This window comes from Natator depressus, chromosome 11 (assembly GCF_965152275.1).
Source record: "Natator depressus isolate rNatDep1 chromosome 11, rNatDep2.hap1, whole genome shotgun sequence".
In the NCBI taxonomy this organism is placed as follows: Eukaryota; Metazoa; Chordata; order Testudines; family Cheloniidae; genus Natator; species Natator depressus.
Genome location: NC_134244.1, coordinates 32442740 through 32455266, shown reverse-complemented (window position 1 = coordinate 32455266; position 12527 = coordinate 32442740). Strand labels below are relative to the sequence as shown.

At 40.9% G+C, this 12527-nt stretch overlaps 1 protein-coding gene across 16 annotated transcripts in view; it reads left to right on the top strand.

Moving 5' to 3' along the window:
- BAZ2B (bromodomain adjacent to zinc finger domain 2B) overlaps positions 1 to 12527 on the top strand; it is a 272852-nt gene that overhangs the window by 31492 nt on the left and 228833 nt on the right. The window lies entirely within an intron of this gene.

Genomic DNA, 12527 nt, shown 5'->3' with positions numbered 1-12527 from the left:
TTTGATCCATTGAAAACCTTCTGTTGTACCAGTAGTGTAATGTGATACGAATTTAAGCCTCAAAAAGAAAAAAAGGCCCTTTTAAGCCAGTTGATATATATATTTTTTTATACTTCTAATGGCATTTTGCACCAAAAAATAAAAAATACTGAGCACGATATTTTAAAATTCTGCAAATTTTATTTGTCAAATAAATATGGAAGGTCCCGCATGGGATTGGGGAGCACAGGCCACTGGCTGTACAGAGCTGGGAGATCACTGTGCAGCTCTCCCCTGGGACATGAACTCAACAGTGAATCTGCACCCAACCCTGACACAGTGCAAGGACCGGGCCTGCCTCAGAAACACCCCAGGGCCCTGCCCCTCCATGCCAGCTGCTGCAGGTCTGGGCAGGCAGGCTCAGCAAGACAGGACCCAAGTGTGGAGGGGTTCGGTGTGGTTTGAGAGGGTTCGGTGTGGTTTGAGAGGGTTCTGTGTGGGGCAATCTGGGTGTGGGCAGCTCAGTGTGGGATCCGGGTGCTGGGGAGATCTGGCTGCACAGGGGCTTGTTGCGGGGTTCTGGGTGCAAAGGTAATGGGACTCTGCATGGGGGTCCAAGTGAAGGTGGTTGGGGCTCAGTGGGCGTCTGGGTGTGGGGGGAGTAGAGCTTGGTAAGGGGGTCTGGATGTGTGTGCGGGAGGTTAGTGAGGGTCCAGATGCAGGGGGAACCAGGTGCAGCTACTTGGGGCTTGGTGGGGTGGGGATCCAGGTGCGGGTGGCTTGTCAGGGTGGTCCAGGTGCAGGGGAGTGGAGCTTATCGGGGGGTTCTGAATGTGTGCGAGGGTGAGGCTCAGTGAGGTATGAGGGGGTCTGGATGCATGGAGGTTGGGAGGATGTGGGAGAAGCTCGCTGTACAGGGATCCCTCCCCCTGTAGCTGAGGAATGATGGGCGTAGGAAGCGAGTGTGTGTGTGTGTGTGTGGTTTGCACAGCTTCCTGCAGATGGGGGAGAAATCTGGGCTGGGTTTGATCTGGCCCCGGATGCCATGCAGGGGAAGAGGAAGTCTCATCCTTCCCAGCCGAACCGGGACTAGCAGCTGATCCTGGCGCAGGGAAGGAGCCACCAGCCAGGTCTTCCCCAGTCCTGCCCCCTATCCCACGCTAATTTACCTCTCTGCCAGCTGTCCTGGGCACCCGAAACATACTGTTGAGGAGAGTCGCATGGCCGCTCTTGTGGCTTCCCTTTGCTTCTCCCTCAGAAAGTCATTTTTCTGCGGGGAAACAAAGAAATCTGCGGGGACCATAAATTCTGCACATGTGCAGTGGCCAAGAATTCTCCCAGGAGTTTTTTTTTTCCACTAAAACATGTTACCTAGAGAATTTTATTTGTAGTAGCTACCTCTTCAGATTACAATTTATCAAGTTCTAATACCTCATACCCAATTTCTCTATTTCAGGGGTGGGCAAACTACGGCCTGTAAGCTGTTTTAAGCTGGTCTGCGAGGCACACCATGTGGCTTGGCCCCGCTCCGGCATTCCAGCTGGGGCACTGGGTCGGGGCCGTACCATGCAGCTCCCGGAAGCCACGGCATGGCCCCGCTCCGGCTCCTACGCACTCCAATGGGAGCTGCAGGGGAGGTGCCTGCGGATGGGGCAGTGTGCAGGGCCGCCTGGCCGTGCCTCCGGATAGGAGCCGGAGAAGGGACATGCCGTGGCTTCCGGGAGCTGCATGGTGCGGCCCCGACCCAGTGCCCCGGCTAGAATGCTTAATAATTTTATGAAACACTACTGTTTAAACAGTGCTAAACCAGAACTAAGGTGGCCTATTTGAATTACAAGAGTTGTTTAAAAATTCAAGAGGTATATTTTGTTTACCTCTTCATTTTCACATCTCAACACATCTTACTATTACCTTATATATATTGCATACTTTAGTTTGTTATATAAGGCTTTTGTTAAAATGCTACTCCCAATAGGAGGCTGTATCATTCCGGTTTTAAAAGGGAATTCCCTCTGTATAATGCATCCCCTACAATCTTCAAAATACTTAAATTCCAAGGATAGCTTTATAAAGAGTGACTATTGTGACTATGATACGTGGTTTAGGGTTTGGTGTTGCCATCTGATGGTTGTACTGTGGGATCACTATGTGACAAAGGAGAGTTGGTGGTCTCAAGTCAGTTCGTAGTACAAAATGTGTGTACGGTGGGCAGCTGAGGTGGCTGTCTTAGCAGAAAGATCAGGAATTTAATGGGTATGGGTCCTTAATGACCTGGATGTCAAGAAGTGGCCATCTCAAGTTACAGTTAGGTCTCTTTGGTGGATCTGTGTGAGGAATTTGCACAGCTGTGGCCTGTGCTGTGGGTAGATGGAGAGCAAAGTCCTCACTCTAGACTTTTTTCAAGTGCTACAATTCACTTTTTTTTTTTTTTTTTTTTTTAAGAAGCAAAAGTGTACAGGAAGAAAGAGATGGATGGACTGGAATGAGTTATATTTTGGTGAAGGAACCTAAATGTTTTCTAAGGCAGAAATACCCTTCAATTTCTATAATCTCCAGGTGTGTTTCTGCTGTCTTTCACTTTGACTGATTGGTTAACTTTTGAGAAACCAGAGATGTAATTTCACAAGAACATTTAAATGGTTTGTTTACCAACAGGGAGTAAACAAGCTTGTTTTTGTACTTTGTCGGTGATGTGGATATAGGTAGAAATATGGTCAGACATAAAGCGGATTTAAACGTAATTACATTTGTATTAACACTTATTACATTTATTAACCAATTCACTTACAATATCACTATGGTTAAGTAGGTGCCCTCCCTCACAATTTGTAGGTGTGGTTAGTTGAGATACAGGGGATACCTCCAATTTTTTTTGAGAGGTGCAGATAGATTTACAACTTTAGTGGACTAGGGACTGAAGTAATTTGTCTTTGGTACAGACCCGAGAGCAGTGCCTCTGTGGAGATAGATAACTGTTCATTAGTAAGGCTATTAATCTATTATTTTTCCCCAAAAGAAAAGGAAGTTTTTGTTCAGGGATGTTCTGGCAACATGGAGTAGAATAATTTTTTTTTTTTTGTTTACTTGATCCATTTTGACTCCTAATTTAATTAGATCTTAGTAATCCTCTGTGTTTTGAGAATAGAATGATAAGCAACTTTATAAACTACAATGAATATCTGGAGCACCTGAGTTTAGGGTTGCAGTGTTGATAAAGAGACTTCAAAAATAAAGGTAATGGCTTGCTGATATATGTTTTGTAAAGACAGGAAAAGCTTGGGTTTTTTCAGTCTCAATATCCATGATCAGAATCGGCAGCTTTGTACCACTCTGAGTTGTTGTTTTCATTCTCTTTAATTTATTTGTTCCATTTTCTCACTTTCTGACCCTTTTTTGTCTGTTTAGTTTTCTTAAGTTCTTTTTTTTTTAAATACTCTATCTCCTTGAATTAAAAAAATTATCTTAAAAAAGAAGCATAAATCAGAACTGCCTTCTCTTTCTGTCTGTTTCTTATTACCTGGCCTTTTCTTCTTGTTCTCCCCTACACCCCCTACTTCTGCATGCCTGCATTTCCCCTTTATCCTGCTTGGCCTTCTCAGAGCAAGACTACACTACCTTGCTACATTGGCACAGCTGCACCAATACAACTGTGCTGCAGCAGCGCGTCTAGTGAAGATGCGCTACGCAGATGGGAAAGCGCTCTCCCGTCGGCATCATTACTCCACCTACGCAAGAGACGGAAGCTATGTCGGTGGGAGAGTGTCTTGATGTAACTTGTGTCACTCAGAGGGGTGTCGTTCTCATGCCCCGTAACAACATAAGTTACATCGACTTAAATGGTAGCGTAGATCAGTCATCAATGTTACTTCTCTCTGCCAAAGTGACTGAATGAGCTGATAAGACTGCTTTATGTCAGGATTGCACACTGATCATAGGGTCTTCATGCTGGCCTGGAAAATAAGCATTTTTTACAGATAAGACACTATATAATAAAAAATAAAGGAAGTTTGTGGAGCAGCCTGGTGGCTTTGTAGTTAGTGTCTTTGTTTCATTGTGCTTCCCTTGTTTGTCTGTCTGTCTTCCTGTTGACTCTTTTTGTTATCCTTAGATTGTAAGCATCTTTTATGTTTGTACAGTGCCTAGCACAATGGGATGCTGGTCCATGATAGGGGTTTCTAGGTGCTGATAGGCTGCCAATGGAGGTCCTTTCAGCTTGTGCAATGAAAAGTGTAATCTCAAAAGAGGAGGGTGACCCATTGATATCACTGATGAGAAAGCCCTACACTGTAGACTTAACCTCTGTCATAGCTACTCCTACTTTCCAAGGAGGACAGGATGGGAATCCTGTCGGAGACCATCAGTATTGCTCCTTAACTGAGCAATATGTTCATTATTAGGTAAAAGAGAGGACTCCTTGCCTGTAGGGTTGTGTGTATTACTTTTGACTACACTGGGTAGCAGAGACTGGGACCAGAAATAAAATTCAGGCCTCCCAAATGGCAATGGGAAACATCTGTCTACAGGGAGCTGACCAGCCTTCATTTCTATTTGTATTTTTTTTTTCTCTCTTAGTTTTTGCATGCCAGGTCAAATGGTTTGGCTTCTTCTGATACTTTTTGGATCTTTCTGATGCTTGAATTGGCTTTTCCTTTGGCTTTGTTTCCTGCCTGACTGACAAGCAATGATGTTTCCTGAAGGATGGACATTTTTTGTCTTTATCCTCATTATATAAAGGCCCTACAAATAATTTAAATCTTAATAGACAACATCTTCATTAGTGCTACAAAAGGCAAAAATTAAAGTTAATGCAAAAAGTTTGTTCATCCAGCCCAGGACAACGAAAGAGATTATTTGAAGTGGACACAAAGATACTGATGTAATTTTGGAAAGTGAATTAACTCGGCTAGAAATGTTATTTTAGCATAAAACAGAGATAGGAAGAAGAAAAAAAAAAAAAAGAAGGTGCCCTTGAAGTGAAAATCAATACAAACAGGATAAAAAGAAAAATTCTCATCCACTTCTTACAGCATGCACATCACCATGGTGTGAGTGATTATACAAAGGTCTAACTTTCATTAGCCAAACAAGGGTATGATTGGAACAAAGTTGTGTTCTCCACACCTCTTGTAATGTAAGCTTGAACAGGAGTGAGGAATCTAGGATTAATTAATGAGGATTAATCTTGACCTGCTAACGCATGTGAAAACTACAAACTGCCTTGTCTTCATTAGAGAGGCAGGGTGATATCCTTTATTGGACCAATTTCTGTTGGTGAGGGACAAGCTTTTGAGCTTACACAAAGCTCTTCCTCAGGTCTGGGAAATGTACTCGGGCTATGTCTACACTACATATTTGGTATAACTTGCTTCGTTCAGGGGCGTGAATAATGTACAACCCTGAGCAACGTAAGTTATACCGACGTAAGCATGGTTGTAGACAGCGCTATGTTGTTGAGAGAGCTCCTGTTGACATAGCTACTGCCTCTCACAAAAGCAGGAGTTATTAAGCCAACAGCAGAGGTCTCTCCCATTGGCTTAGGGCATCTTCACCAGAAGTGCTACAGCTGTGCAGCTGTAAATGATGTAGCATAGACATAGTTTCAGAGTGTCACAGCTAAATACAAGGTGGAACAGATTGTTTAGCATATGTAGTTAACACGTATTTCACAGGACCATTCAAGGTGAAGTGGCATGTTAGGCTTTTACCTTGTGTTAGTTACCATGTGTTCACTAACCTGGTAAGCTAGTGAAGACACAAAGCCTAACTGAAAATTTTGGTTTAACTGACTTGTTCAGTGTCATGTAAGAAGTCTGTTGCAGAGCCAGGAATAGAACAGAGCTTTTCTGGGTAGCATTCACCTGCCTTCACCAAAAGAACAGCCTTTCTCTACTTGTAATTCCCTGCCTCATTCTTTATGCACCTTCCAACTTCTAGATTAGATGAGGCAGAAATCGTACATGTGTGTGTGATCTCCTGGTAATCATAGATCCCCTTTATCCTCTATCTTAAAAAAAAATATAAGTAATTAAAAATAATTGGACCACTAAATAGTCTCTTAAACAGTAACCCGTGGAACTCTTTGCTTTGCTTTTTGATCCCAGATTAGATTTTACAATAAGGATGAAGTGGCTTATTAAGAATGGCCATAGTGGGTCAGACCAATGGTCCATCTAGCCCAGTATTCTGTTGTCTGTCAGTGGCTGGTACAAGATGTTTCAGAGGGAATGAATAGAACAGGGCAGTTATTGAGTGATCCAGCCCGTTGCACAGTCCCAGCTTCTGGCAGTCAGCAGTTTAGGGACACCTAAAGTAAAAGCTTGTTGAAGTCTTATCCTATACTAAATATGGTGGTAGACGGAGGCTAGGTAGGTCATCTGTACTGCACCACTATTGGTACTGATAGTATTCTTCCTTTCATTTTGTATAGCAATTGCAATAGTAGTTAATCAACATGTCTGTCTTTCACTGCTTTGGAGATGGCTGTGACAGCATGCTTCTTATCTACCAACTGTACACAAGTGACACGTATGGAAAGCTGCACAGAGAGGATGACATTTCTTTTACTCTGTACAGACTGTGCTTGCCAGTCCCGACATGCTGAGTCAGATAGAAATTCTGTCATGTCCCTGGAATGTTGAAGTCAGTGAAAACTGAATTCAGTGATGCAAAAAAGCTTTCAGCATTTTCAGACAAACTTTCCCAAAAGATCATTTTTCACAAGTCTTGAATCCTAATCAAAATATCTAATCATGATGTAGACCTTCTTGTCATTGCTGACATCATTACTTTCATCCATCATAACAGCGAAAGGTCCTGATCTTGCAAGGTTCATGGCTTGACTGTGTCAGATGTGCTGACAGAGCTTTGATGATGCACACAGCTTTTTGTCCTTCCACAGGGAAATATTTTTTCGGTAGCTGAATCTGAGAATGTCTTCTTGTCAAGCTTTGTGACATGGTCAGCAAAGTGAATAGTGCAACACTTCAACATTTGTAACTTTTTCACTGAATGATTGTTGAGTATTTTAAAAAGCATTTCTGTTTCTCTGGAAAGGTAATGACGCTACACCACTGACATGTTTTGCAGCAACATGAGATGTTGCTTCAGGTTGTTGATTCCAGAACTGCCAGTGTAGATATTTTTGTAGTATCGAACACCACACATTAGAGACGTGTGTGTGTGTGTGTGTGTGTGTGTGTGTGTGTGTGTTTTAACTGAAAATGTTTCACCTCATTCTGGAAGAAATTTTGAGCTATACAGACAACAACTTTTAGGACTTGGGGTCAAATTTTTCCCATGTATTATGAGGTTTTCCCTTACTACTTATTTGTATTGCAGTAGTGCACAAGAGCCAATGAAGTTAGTGGCCCCATTATGCTGGACACTGTAGAAGCACACAGCAAGACACACGGTCCTTGCCTCACATAGTTCACAATCTGTTTTTCAAAGATTGTTTAAAATAGGGCTGTCAATCGCAGTTTAACTCACGCGATTAACTCAAAAAAAATAATCACGATCAATCGCACTGTTAAACAGTAGAATACCAATTGAAATGTATTAAATATTTTGGATGCTTTTCTACATTTTCAAATATATTGATTTCTTTTACAACACAATACAAAGTATACAGTGCTCACTTTATATTCTTATTTTTTATTACAAATATTTGCACTGTAAAAATGATAAACAAAAGAAATAGTATTTTTCAGTTCACCTCCTACAAGTACTGTAGTGAAATCTCTTTATCATGAAAGTGTAACTTACAAATGTAGATTTTTTTTTTGTTACATAAGTGTACTCATAACCAAAACAATGTAAAAGTTTAGAGCCTACAAGTCCACTCTGTCTTCTTGTTCAGCCAAACGCTAAGACAAACAACCTTATTTACATTTACGGAAGATACTGCTGCCTGCTTCTTATTTACGTCACCTGAAAGTAGAACAGGCGTTCGCTTGGCATTTTTGTAACCGGCATTGCAAGGTATTTACATTCCAGATATGGCTAAACATTCGTATGTACCTTCTTGCTTCGGCCACCATTCCAGAGGACATTCTTCCATGCTGATGATGCTTGTTAAAAAAAAAAAATGCATTAATTAAACATATGGCTGAAAGCCTTGGGGAAGAATTATGTCTCCAGCTCCGTTTTACCCACTTTCTGCCATATATTTCATGTTATAGCAGTCTCGGATGATGACTCCGCACATGTTTGTTTTAAGAACACTTTCACAGCAGATTTGACAAAACGCAAAGAAGATACCAATACGAAATTTCTAAACATAGCTACAGCAGGTTTAAGAATCTGAAGTGCCGTCCAAAATCTGAGTGGGACGAGGTGTGGAGCATTCTTTCAGAAGTCTTAAAAGAGCAACACTCAGATGCAGAAACTACAGAACCCGAACCACCAAAAAAGAAAATCAACCTTCTGCTACCTTAGAGACTAACCAATTTATTTGAGCATTATGCTCAAATAAATTGGTTAGTCTCTAAGGTGCCACAAGTACTCCTTTTCTTTTTGCGAATACAGACTAACACGGCTGTTACTCTGAAACCTTCTGCTGGTGGCATCTGACTCAGAGAATGAAAATGTACATGCATCGTTCCCTCTGCTTTGGGTGGTTATCGAGCAGAACCCATCATCAGCATGGAAGCATGTCTTCTATAATCATGGTTGATGCATGAAGGGACATACGAATCTTTAGCGCATCTGACACGTAAATACCTTGCAATGCCAGCTACAAAAGTGCCATACGAATGCCTGTTCTCACTTTCAGGTGATATTGTAAACAAGAAACAGGCAGCATTATATCCTTCAAATTGTAACCAAACTTGTTTGAGCGATTGGCTGAACAAGAAGTAGGACTGAGTGGACTTGCAGGCTCTAAAGTTTTACATTGTTTTATTTTTGAATGCAGTTATTTTTTTGTACATAATTCTACATTTGTAAGTTCAACTTTCATGATAAAGAGATTGCACTACAGTACTTGTATTAGGTGAGTTGAAAATACTATTTCTTTTGTTTTTTACAGTGCATATATTTGTAATCAAAAATAAAGTGAGCACTGTACACTTTGTATTCTGTGTTGTAATTGAAACTAGTATATTTGAAAATGCAGAAAACATCCAAAAATATTTAAATAAATGGTATTCTATTGTTTAACGGTGCGATTAATCGAGATTCATTTTTTTAAATCGCTTGACAGCCCTAATTATAAATTTTATATGTTAAAAAAGTACCAGAATGTGATTGTTTAAAGGACTGAAGTATTAAAACATGCTTATACTACTGGAGGTTTAGCTAGTAGAATGACATTATCTTAATTTTGTGTCATGAATAACTTGCAAGTATTAGAAAGCTAGTGAAGACATGCCCTAACTCCTGCTTTTGGCTGCTGATTATCTGATGTGTAGAGCAGCCAGCCACAAAACTGGCCCAATCTTTGTCATGTCTTTCCTTGATTTGCCTTTGCTTACTTTTGCTATACTTTTTTTGTTTTTCTTCTTGGTTTCTGTCCTCCGTTTCCTTGTCTCTTGCTGTTTTTCTCTCCTTTTGCTATTCTGTCTCTTGCTCTCCCCCCTCCTTTTCGTTTGGTGGGCTCTTCAATATTAACAGTCTGAAAATAGCTGATTACCTACTGAGTTAAGACCCCGTATAAAGCAGGTGTCTGGGGGTGGAGTGGGATATAGGTGTTTAAGGTGACCAGACATCCCTATAAAATCGGGACTGTCCTGATTTTTAGTCCTTTGTCCCGCGTCCCGACCAATGCACAGTCACGATGCCATTTGTCCCGATATTGTGGCTTTGGCTGCTCCAGCGTTTTTTTTTTTGTTTTTTTTTGCTTCGGCAACTCCGCTCCGCCCCTCCCCCCCCCCTTTTTTTCTTTTTTCTTCCCCCACATGTCCCAGTATTTTGTCCGTTTCATCTGATCACCCTATAGGTGTTTTGCTCAAATAGTATCTGTCCTGAAGAACCTATCCCAATAAGCATTTCAAGCCCAGATTTATCCAAATTAAAATACAATAATTTTTACATCAGTCAGTGGCTCCATAGTTAATGCCAAAAAAAAAAAGCTTTCTTCCTGGTTCTTTGTCACTAGGCCTGCTGATGAACATCAGTGACTTTTGTAGGTATGTAATTAAAAAAGTTATGCTTTTTCATTTTATTTTTATAACACTTACTCCACATTAAATAACGTAGTGCAGCTTCGCCCTTCAGTACTTTTTCTTAAAATTGGCATTGCCTGCATTTTAAAAAATCCAGATTACAGTAGTTACATTAACCAGAATAATCCCTCTAATGCTCTCTCCTGAATGAGCTCCTTCCATCTTTCCTTTTCAAGTCCTGTACAAGTGATAAAAACAGAATAATGAAATCTAGGTTTTCTTACTAAACTGGAAAGTAATACAAACCAATCTATGCTAATTTCAATTAACATATAAAGATATTTTTAAATTGTGTGTGTAATTATCTAATTTATCCTTCCCCCTCCCCCCTACCATTCTGAACTTCTGGGATTCAGCTGAAGTGGAACCCTGATCTGAGTTGCTAATGGTTTTGTAAGTCCCAAAGCTGACTGACTACCCATCTCTAGCTTTTATCTCATATAGTCAATTAACTCTTCGTTCTTACAACAAGAGATGAATTGACCTTCTAGCTGAGGCAAGTAAGTATTTGGTGGGAAAAAAGTTTTTCTCCTTTGTGCCTGTCACCTGATGGGCCTCTGAGATGTGAAATTCCAGAAGAGCAGAGGAAATGGAAGTGGTGATAGTAATCAGGAAACTTTTGGTCCTGATCTAAAAATGAGAAACTCGTTTAAATCTATTAGTGGGGACAACCTTGGCATTTTAGCACTTGTTCACTTCCAGTAGTGACACCTTCTTGGAAGGTACGGCAGAACTTTTCAGGACTTACTGATAGGTGACACTGCATGCCAGCACAATGTGCCAACCAGTGCTACATCTCTGCTTTGCTGATGCAGCATCTACTTGGGAGTCTAGAGGTGAAGAAGAGGCGTGTATGTGTTTCATGCTCTTTAGGGGAACTAATCTTTGAACTGAACACTTAACTGAGATGAATGGTGGATGTTTACCCCTCTCGAGCTACGTTAATAATAAGCACACAAGACAGTAGTGCACTGATTTATAGAATGAAGGATTTATTTGCAAGTGGAAAAGCTAAAAACCTTTAAACAAGACAAAATCTAAATTTTAAAGACTGATACTCTGCAGAATTTCAAGATTGTTCATACCTGTGGAATTCTGCACCTGCCCATGTTATGCTTGTTGCTGAAGTCTTCAGTTGAGATTTTAAAGTGTGCTGTTGAACTCCTGTTCAGTAATTGTTTCCAGGGGCAGAGGAGATGGTGGGATTTTTGGTGTTGATGTCCTCCATTTGTATACCTGCATTCACTGTTTTTAAGAAAAAAGTGACCCAAGAGCCGTTACAGTAGTCTATCATGCAAGGATCTTTTGTTCCGTGCTGAGCTGCATTCATTTACATCTGCTAAATTGCACTTAATATCTTCCCATACCCACGTTCCTCTTTATCATCCATACTAATTTCTCCTTCACAGTTTACTATTCTCTGTTGCCCTTCATATCATATTGTAGCTTTCTTGTATTATATTAACAGTTCAGGAGAGCCCATTATCTTCAGTAGCCTGAGCCAGTCTTTGTCTCCCTACTAAAAAGTCCCTTGTGGTTTCCAGATACCAGCAAAAGATGAACTGGGAGATACAGTTTTAATAACCTATTGTGGAAACTCTTCTCTTGTAAACTATCATAAAGTGGTTGGCTTATGTTGTTTGTGGCATCACAGCAGCAATTTCCTGGCTCACTCTTGTGTGTTAAACTCTGACTTTTAATAACTTGTTTTCTCAAATTACCTCTTGGGCTAAAATTTCTGAAATGTTAGTTCAGCCCAAGAGAGTGGGGTTTTTTGTTTTTGTCTAGTTATTCAGTTGTTTGGCAGCTTTCCCTTCTCTCCCTCAAAAAAGTCCTAAGAGCAAGTCTATACAGCAGCTGGGAGATACAGTTCCCAGCTTGGGTAGAAATACTCAAGCTAGCCCCTAAAAATAGCCACATGGCTGTGGTGGCATGGGCAATAGCTTGGAACTAAGCACCCAAGTACAATCCTGCCTTGATCCCTGGGTATGTACTTAAGTGGCTAGCGTGAGCTGCCACCTAGGTCACTGGGGTTACACCGCAATTTTTAGGCAATAGCTCAAGCACAACTACTGCATATATGTCTGCCCAAGCTGGGAATCTCACCTCCCAGCTGCTGTGTAGATGTACCCTACATGGCTTACTTTGAAAACCTCAGATCTGGCATGTAAGTAATCCAGAATGAGGGTTAACTAATTGTTTATGAAATTTAATGACTTTTTTTCCATAATAGTCAGTAATGTCAACAAGTCTGGTTTTGCCTGGATAACTTATTTATGGTCTGAGAACTGTTTGTGGGACAAAGACATAGAGTTATCTCATATCTTATGGGACAAGGGCATAGAGTTACCGATGTTAACAAAAAATGTTTTAAACAGTCTGGCT